A 9,813-nucleotide genomic window follows, 5' to 3' on the forward strand; every position below is an offset into this window, starting at 1 on the left:
GGGCCATAGTAAGTATCTAACAGTCTTTGCAATGGATACCCACTCCAAGAAGAGGTCTTATTATGCTTAAGTAGGCACAAAACTCTTCATTTTTCCCCAACTTACTGCTTTCCTAGAATCTCCCAGCTTTGTAAATTGACACTATTGTCTAATCAGATGCTCAAGCTGACAACCTGTGAAACACCTTTGATTCTTCTTTTCCTCTCCCCCACACTCAAGCCATGGGCATGTTTTGTTGACTCTACCTCCAGAATATGTGTCATGTCATTCTAAATAAAACAAAACCTCCACTGTCACAAGTGTAGTCTAGGCATCCCCCTTCCTACCTGATCTTCTTTCTGCCACTGTTTTTTAAAAATTTGAATAGCAGGTCCTTGGGATCCACCAGACCCAAGAATCTCTAGAGAAGAGACTCAGGGAGTGGCATTTTAATAGCCCTTGGGTAAAAAGCAAATTAAAAATTTTATTACTGTTTAATACAATAACAAAATTTACTGTTCTAACCACTTTAAATTCTACAATTCAATGACATCATATGCATGGACAATGTTGTGAAACCATCACCACCACCTAATTTTACAATTTTTTCATCACTCTAAATGAAATACCCATCCCCGTTAAGCATTTAAAACCCATTCTCCTGCCCCTAGCCATAAATCTTCTTTCTGTTCCTATGGATTTGCCTACTCTGGACGTCTTACACAAATGGAATTGTACAATGTGTAGCCTTTTCTGTATGACTTCTTCCACTTGGCTTAATGTTTTCAAGGTGCATCCAGGCTGTGGCATGTATCGGTACTTCACTCCATTTTATGGCTAAATAATATTACATTTTGTGAATATAGCACATTTTGTTTATTGTGGTAGATATTTGAGTTGCTTCTACCTTTTGGCTACTGTGCATAATGCTGCTGTGAACATTCAAATACAAGGTTTTGCTTGAACACCTGTTTTCAGTTCTTTGGGATATATACGTAGGAGTGGAATTCCTGGGTCATATAGTGATTCTCTGTTTAAGTTATTAAGGAACTGTCCAACCCTGCTTCCACTCTATTCCCTTACTTATTCTCCACACAATAACCAAAGTGAATTTTTTAAAAGTTATAACAGATTATGTTGCAATCCTACTTATAACTTTCTAATGGTTTTCCATTTCCCTTACACTAAAATTCAAACTCATTATACTGACTTATATAATATGACCCCTTCTCTTTCTCCAATGTATATCTGAACTCTCTGTCTTCAGTAACTGAACTGTTTCTGTTCCTGCCTCAGGACCTTTGCACTTGCTTTTCCTCTGGCTGGAGAGCTCACCTCCTGACCTTTGCATGTTTGCCTTGCTTTTCACCTGTATGCTGTACCTGAAGTAACACCTTCTTAAGGAGGCCTTCACTGACTACCTTATCCTAATAAGCCCCACCCTACCTTCAATCACTGCCTATAAAATCATGCTGCTTTATTTTTTTACAGCACTTACCTTTCTTTTGAACTTATCCTTTTATATATTTATCTGTTGTATTGTTTGCTACCTCTCTATAATATAAGCCCCCTAACAGTGGGATTATTTGTCCTGCTAATCCCTATAACACTTGCTTTTAGCTCAGTGTCTGATATGTCAGAGAGTTAATGAATATTAATAATTAGTTAAGTAATCATTCACTCAAAACAGTCTGAAAATATTGCTCAGAATCAGGAAAAGCAGAGGTAGGGGTTTCCAAGAGAAGTTGGTGATCTGAGTATTAAATTAAATACCTTTTGTGAATTACTTTTGTGCCAGGGAGTGACAAGCAGACCTTTTAAATATCAAATGAGTATACACAAATATAATTATGAAAATTCATATATAAAATTGGAAGAAAGGGAGAACGTTTCACTAAGAGAAACACTAATGTGATTGGAAACCACATTTCTCAACAGACAGCATGGCCTGATGGTTTAGAGAACCATGGTTCTGCCCGCTTTGTAGCTGCATGACCTCGAGAATACACTGCATGTCCATACTGCAGGGTCAATAAAAATACAGAACTCATGGGTTTATTGTAAGAATTAAATGAGGTAATGTTGTGGAGGGCTGAGCTCAATAAGAAGTTGCTGTTACTGTTATGCCTCTATAGTCACAATTTAGAAGAAGACACGGAGATAGAACTAGGGGTATAGAGGTTTACAGGGAATAACACCTGGGGCTAAAATGGTGAGGAAGCAGGACTGGCCAGAGAGAACCTCAGGTCACCATGGAGATCTGGCTAAGATTCAGCCAACCCAATGGGGAGTTTTGGAACAAAGTTTCCCACTAACAGAGTGCCACAAATGAGCAGAATTCACCAGGCTCTTGCATCTTGCTCAGTTCTCAGCTAGGGAGGGCTGCCTAAGAAGAAGTGCTCCCAAGTAAAAGCTAGACTGTCAGCCCTGGCAATCCTTACAGCTTGAAGGACAGGGAGCTGCCTGACCCACACTGTGATAGTTGACTGATTCTGGTTTGGCACTTGGTTATAAATAGTACTTAAGTGAACAATCTAGCAAATCAATCTTTACATACTTCCACATTTGTTTACTTGGGATAAATTTCTAGAAATGAGAGTTCTGGCTCAAAGAGCCATGTTTAGGCTTTTACTATATAAAACCAGACTGATCCTCAGAAGAATCATGGGTTTACTTAGAATTCAAACATTTTATGTGCTTTTGGACATTTATATTTTTCTCTAAACTTTTATTGCCCATATCTTTGCCTATATGTTGGTCTTTTTCTAATGGATTTGAAAGAGTTAATTATATGTAAAAGATTTTATACCTTACCAGATAAATATAATTCTCTATCTGATACAAAATAATTCTCTAGTTTTCCTTTACCTTTAAATGTTTTGATGTTGCTTTAGCACCTTACAGCTTCTCAGTGGCATGTCCAAACTACCAGTATCATACTCTTGAGCTTTGGAGCCATTATTAACTAAAATAAGGGCAATTTGAACCCAAGTACAGTGGCACCTTAGCAGTCGATCTGATAATGAAGATGGCTATTGGGTGACTAACAGGCAGGGCGCAGATGCAACATAGACAAGATTCACGTGACAGACGAGAGAGTGTAAGATTTTATCATGCTACTCAGAATGGTGTACAATGCAGAATATGTGAACAGTTTATTTCCAGGATTTTCCATTAAATATTATCAGACTGTGGTTGATTGAGAGTAACTAAACCCATGGAAAGCAAAGCTATGGGTAAGAGGGGATGATTGTGTTTCATTTTATGATGTGATTTGAGGGTCTAACTAACATAAACATATATTATATAAAATGTGTATGTGTGTATATATATCTGCATATGTTATATATATCTGTACTTTCTTTTCTGTCCCATTGGTCTTTCTGTAGCAATATCCCAACTGGTTTAATTATTTTGGTTTCATGATAAATGTTAACTCTTTAACATATATGTCACACATATATCTAAACATATGCCATATGTTGCCCATTTAACATAACTATGTTTTATTTATTTTGGTTTCATGACAAAGGTTAATTGATAAGGTAAGGCCCATCTTACACTCATCTTTTAAATGCCTACTTCCCTTCTCTGTAGCATGTGTGGTAAGTAAAAGATGGCCATTAATTCTTTAATGCTCCTCCATTCCAGTAAAAGAGTTTATATTCCCTCCTCTTAAAGGCTCTGTGACTACTTTGTTTCAATCTGTTATAGCCTAACTGATGTTGTCCAGTTTTTAGGCCCAGTTTTTTTTGCTTCCTATCTCTTGAGACACTGTCTCTAGGAGCCCTGTGCTGCCATAGAAGACACCCACAGCCTCCTCACTGCCATGCTGGAGAGCCCAGGCTTCAACCTATCATCATGCTACACCTGTGAGTAAAGTCAGGTTGGACCCTCCAGACTAGCCCATCTGCCAGCTGAATACCACAGAGTGACTTCAGTCAACACCACATGCAGAAGAATTGCCCAGCTGAGCCCTGACCAAACCTCTGGTCCATAAAATCAACAGGTACTACGTAATGGTAATTGTTTTAACCTACTAAGTTTTAGGGTAATTTGCTACTCAGCAACAGAACATGATGCGATAGGCAGTGACTCCCTGTGGGAGGATAGACTGCCCTGTGGACCTCAGGTTGGAATGTGACTTGTTTTGGCCAATGGTACCAAGTAGACGGGGCATATGCCAGGTCCACACAGAAACTTAGCCATTGTTCCAGCAGCTCTTTTGCTTTCGTTCTACCATGAGAATGGGTTGGCCCTCACGAGGCTGCTCCTTCAGCCTGGGTCCTGCAGCGTGAAGTCACACAGATCAGAATTGCAAGTGACCCACAGCTAACAGCATAGATACAGTGTAAACAAGAAGTACACTCGCTGCTGTAAGCCATCGGGATTTAGGGTTATCCATGACCACACTCACACTTAGAGTGATGCTCTACGCAGCTATTATTTCTTCCCCTTTCATCTTTATTAGTATAACCCACTTCCCATGATAATGTCAATGAAAGAACATCCAAACTCATAGAAAAGTTTTATAAGAGCTTATTTGAGCCAAATTTCTAAGGACATGCCTGGAAGCAAGATCTCAACACACTAAGAAAATTCTCTGGGAAATGGCAGTTTTGCAGTTCCTTATATGCATTAGAATCAAAGGAGACATCATAAGGAAAGTTACATGAACTCCACTGGTGGCAGATTAAGGAAGTGTGAAGAGGCTAAGTGGGGAAATCTCTAGCATTGAATAAAAAGCTACATGGAGAAACACATAGTTCTTTTATATTTATGAGTACAATATAGTCCATTAACATTGACAGCACATGAAGATGGTATTCAGGGAACATAATAACAATGAGGAGTTCTGTGATCTTGTTCCTTGGTGCTGATGCTTATGCCTCTAAGAGGTCTAGAAAAGAAAATTCCTCTGACATTTCAAAGGTATGTTATCTTAGATGCATAAGAATAGTGGGCAGGTTCACTGAAGGTGAAGACTGATCTTTGCTAAGGAAGCTACGGGCCTGGGACATGACAATTTGCCATGACCTGGCCAGTTAGGAATTTTTACATTCAGACCACTCTATACTGTTGCTTTTGGTCACATAGGTTGTTACTCCTGCCATGCAGACCCCCTTGAGCTTGTCAGATTTCATATATGGCCCCTTTTTCATTCACAACAGAGTCTGAAAATGTCAGATATTTATTCTTCCAGTCTCCTTGATAGCTAGAGTTGTTCTTGTACTTACCTATGACAAGTAAAGGATAGTATTTGAGGGAGGAATACTTCTGGGGAAGATTTTTCTCGATGATCAAAATAGAGGGTCATAAAAGGAGTTATCTTTAGACACTGTTCCTATGAAGATATGATGGCTAAAGCTACAGCACCTCTCTTGTAACTATAAGTAAAAAAAACTGAGAATGATTGTAAAAGCCAAAATATAATAAGGAGTAAAAGGTAAAAAGATCTTGGATCCTTAAAATTGCTGAACTGCTCAACAACTCTAGGACTACCTTGCACCAAAAATGTGTGAAATAATTGTCCTAATTGTTTAAGCCACTATTAGTTGGTAATTCTGCCAAAACCAAACAAACTAGTACATAGTTATCTGTTGATTTTGCCTGCCCATTATACAGCCCTCTTCTTCTGGTGATAACATTCTCATTGTCCTTTAGGGAATCAGTGCACTAAACACACACATGCACACTCACAATACATCTGTTTCAAGTGAGATTGTGGAATTACCTTCTCCAGTTCCTGGGGAGAACATGTGACCAGGCTGGCTAACCAGAGTGGTGCATCCACCTGGCCACAGTGAGTAGGCTAAGGTTTGCTTCTAGGGTTTTGCAGAACTGTTTGGAGAGAGAGGCTCTCTTTTTACTGAGACTGCTGCTTAAGAATGAAACCAACACAAAGAAAAGCAGAGTTGAGATAGCAAAAGACTTCTTTCTGGTGACATCATTGAGCCTTAGGGATTCAAATTTGCCTGATTACCTTTGGACTTTTCTTTTAGTTATATAAACCAATAAATTTTTATTCTCTTATAAGACAGTTAACAACAGAAAGAATCCTGACTATTACAGACTGGAGTCCTAGTTTACAAACAAGGTCAAGGGGCCTTGACTAAAGTAAAGCAGGGGTGGGAATGGCAGGGTTATGGGAAGAACAAGATATAACAACTCTGCCACACACCTGTCTCTTTCGCAGATCATAGAGGCTGAGTCATTGAAGGGCAAAATGACTTACCCAAGGTTATATTGAAAACAATTAAAAGGGCTGAGACTCAATTTCAGGCCTAATGAAGCTCTGAAACACAAGTTACCACACCAATTCTCAGGGTAGGTCTATTGCAGATATCAAGTCTGTACATTGCCTCTTAAACATCAGGAGAGTTTTATTGGTGTTGCCTGGGTTGGGCTGAGGATAATTCAGAGTTTCCTTCTATTTGAGAGTCAAGTTCAGAATTCTGAACTATTTTCTGAATCAGTTAGAAAGAGTCGATGGTAACCATCAGTAGATCTACCCAATGTCATTACTTAGATCCTTCTATTTGCTTCTCTACCCAGGGTTCCCTGCACATACTGTCTCAGGTCAGTCACCTTGACAAGGAAAGGGGCTTCATCTGGAACTCCCACCTTCTCTTCAGAATTTGTAGATGGTTCCTTGCAGAAAATGACAGATCAGCTAAAGCCCTTCCCAGGAACTCAGGTGGAACAAGCTGAGACAGCTCTGGTGCCCCTCCCACATCACTCTGGGGAGCCCATCTCAAGTGAGGATCCAGGGCACAAGCCTAGAGTTGCCTGCAGCCCCTCCCCCAGGACTCCGTGATCTCAGACCACCCCTCTACCCTCCCCTTGCTGCCCCCAGGTCTCTAAGCTTACAGTCTTACTAGGTCTGGACACAAACATCAGCAGAAGACAGTTGCTTTTAACATTTCCAGCTTCATAATAAAGCATCTGCCATAATGCCCTGCCACTTGTCTCTGGACCTGACCTAATGAGGGGACCTCATTGTGGTGGCCAACCTCTAAGGAACCCAGTCTGAGCAGCAGCCAGCCTGAGGATCAGGATGTCCAGCCCACTGATGGTCCCCACAGGACACAGACTTCACCCAGGACCACTTCCTCACAGCTCCCCTCAGCCAGCGGTTCCCCTTATGTACACATGATTTTTTGGTAGTAACCCCACAGCTTTCAATCACATTAAATCACACAGTGAAAAGATTGCTTCCATCTCAATTCTTTTGCCATCCTTCATGTCACCAAAGAGAAGCTCTGTTGGGGGCAACTTTGCCTTTTACAACTCTTTAATAGTAGCTAATCACCCTTTTTGACATTTTGAGGGAGCATTTTTTTATAGTTGTACTTGTATAATTATTTTATTTTGGGCAGTTGGGGTTGTTTTCTAATGTGCAGGGGTAATACTTAGTTTCTTTTATAAGCTCAAATATATCCATTTAAATGTGTCCATTCATAGACAAATAATAAGTAAATAATGGCACAGATCATAGAAACTGAATGGTAACAATAATGAGGGTAGTAAACAAATCACTGAAATTTGGCAACTGCTGCTCACAGCATGGGGGCTCCCCACTGGTGTAATAGACATAGGGCCCCCGGGGACACATCCACAGACAGTTCCTGATTTGACATCCAGAGGTTTGACATCCAGAGAGTGAGGGTCAAACAACATATGCTTCAGTGGCTGGACTGCTGCCTCTCCCTCTGCCTGACAGTCTATAACCTCCTGAGCTTGGGTGGAGTCCAAGGCTTTCATGCAGTTTGTCCCCCATACACCAAAACAGCAGCAGAGTCTTAGGGAACCTCTAGGCTTTCAGGTAACCCTTATTAGGTCAGGAGCACTAGTCATTGGCACAGAGTAATTGCAGGCAGGAGTGGATGGCAGACCTTTCCTGAGAGCCTGGGGCCTAGATACTTGTGGAAATTGGAGAACTTCTTATAAACAGTTGTCACTAGAAGCCTGGCTGGAAGCTTAAGGTCAGTGTATCTAAAAGTTTGATCTTTCAGAATCTCTTATTTAAAATGTAGATTTCCCTGAATACCTAAGGAGCTTTCAATGCAGCCAAGGGTCTGAAGTTTTTAATCATGATATTTACCATCAACAAAATTTGAGAAACACTATAATGGAAAAATACACCAGTTTTCACTCCTAGTCAAAATATCAGCATTGGTAAATATGGTTTGCCTCCTCTCACAACCACATCAAAATGACAACTGAACTATAGAACAACCATCACTCAGAACCATCAGAAATCCAGTTGAGTGTAAGTCTGACAACTACAGAATTAAAGAAACCACATCCATCCAAGACTGGTAGGAGGGGTGAAGATGTTGAAAGGGCTGGTCCCATAACATGTGTGCCGGATAAAAAATCAGGAGGGATATCTTGGGAACAAGGAGTCCCAACCCCAGACAAGGCTCCACAGCCCAGAGTTCCAGCACCAGGAAGATTAGTCCCCATAGCTTCAGGCTGCAAAAATCAGTGGGGATTGACTTGGTGGAAGAAACTTCTGGAGCCCCAAGCAGTTCCTCTTAAAGAACTCACACATAGACTCACCTACTCAGACTCACCCCCTCTGAGCTCCAGCACCAGGGCAGCAACTTGAAAGGCACCAGTGGCATAAGGGGAGGAACTGAAGTGTCCGGCATCAAGGTGCAAGTTGGAGGACAGTTTTCTCTCTCAAATAAAGGAGGATGGAGACCATTGTCCCTTTTCTGAGCCCTCCCCCCAGAAAGCCACAGAGCCAGCAGGTGGGTGCCATATCTGACACTCCATCAACCTGGCTAACAGTGTTTGTCCCCCTAGGAGATCCCCTGAGGCTCCACTATACCCAACTTATGGGTCCACCTAAACTGTTAACCATGAATTTTCCGTACATGAATGGTTGATCTTGGCTCATGCTTCACAACTTTCTAAATCCTCTCAAACAAACAACAGACAGCCGTAAAGAACCCCCATACCCCCATACCTCTTGCTAAGTGGTCACAGGCTTGGCAATAGCAGCAGCCAGACTAGATTCACAGCTTGGCTTTGCCTGGGAATCTCTAAGCCCAGCACAAGTAGCAGCCATCTCAGATTCCTTTATAGTTCAGGCAGGGTTCCCCCAGGCAGAACAGAGGTTGGGGCTGACCTTGGCCTGCACCATCCAAGAAACCCCAGAGCCTGTGCATCCAGTGGAAAACTACATATCATGTCAGAGCACCACCCTGCCCCTGCACAACTGGTCCTCCATGGAGGGTGAAGGTTGCTGGTCAGTGGTCACGGCCAGTCCTTGTAGATGACTGGCCTGGGTAAATCCCTCCCATTGACCTGCCAACAGCACTCAAGTCTCAACTACAAGAGGAGGGTATACTCAGCCCATACGAAGGGCATACCTCGAGTATCCAGCTTGGGTGACAGGGGAGGTTATGCAACTGGATCCTACAGGACACCTGCTACACCTACTATACCATGCTACCAAGACAGGGAGTCATAGCAGCTCTACCTAATACATAGAAACAAACATAGGGAGGCTGCCAAAATGAGTTGACAAAGAAACATGGCCCAAATGAGGGAACAGATCAAAACTCCAGGAAGAGAACTAAACAAAATGGAGATGAGATAATCTATCAGATGCAAAGTTCAAAACAGTGGTTATAAGGATGCTCAAGAAACTTAGTGAGAAGCCCTGGCTGGTGTAGCTCAGTGGATTGAATGACAGCCTGCAAACAAAAGGGTTGCCGTTCCATTCCCAGTCAGGACATATGCCTGGGTTGTAGGCTAAGTCCCCAGTTTGTGGTGCTCAAGAGGCAACCACACATTGATGTTTCTCTCCCTCTCTTACTT

At 41.7% G+C, this 9,813-nt stretch overlaps 1 long non-coding RNA gene across 1 annotated transcript; it reads left to right on the plus strand.

Annotated features, from left to right (window-relative positions):
* Nucleotides 1-539: 539 nt before the first annotated feature.
* Nucleotides 540-9,324, plus strand: LOC118499335. The gene is made up of 3 exons (XR_004901852.1): nucleotides 540-551; nucleotides 1,861-1,867; nucleotides 9,188-9,324. It is a non-coding gene; the product is annotated as an uncharacterized LOC118499335 (long non-coding RNA).
* The last annotated feature ends 489 nt before the right edge of the window (nucleotides 9,325-9,813 follow it).

The sequence above is a fragment of the Phyllostomus discolor genome, chromosome 3 (assembly GCF_004126475.2).
Source record: "Phyllostomus discolor isolate MPI-MPIP mPhyDis1 chromosome 3, mPhyDis1.pri.v3, whole genome shotgun sequence".
Taxonomy (NCBI): Eukaryota; Metazoa; Chordata; class Mammalia; order Chiroptera; family Phyllostomidae; genus Phyllostomus; species Phyllostomus discolor.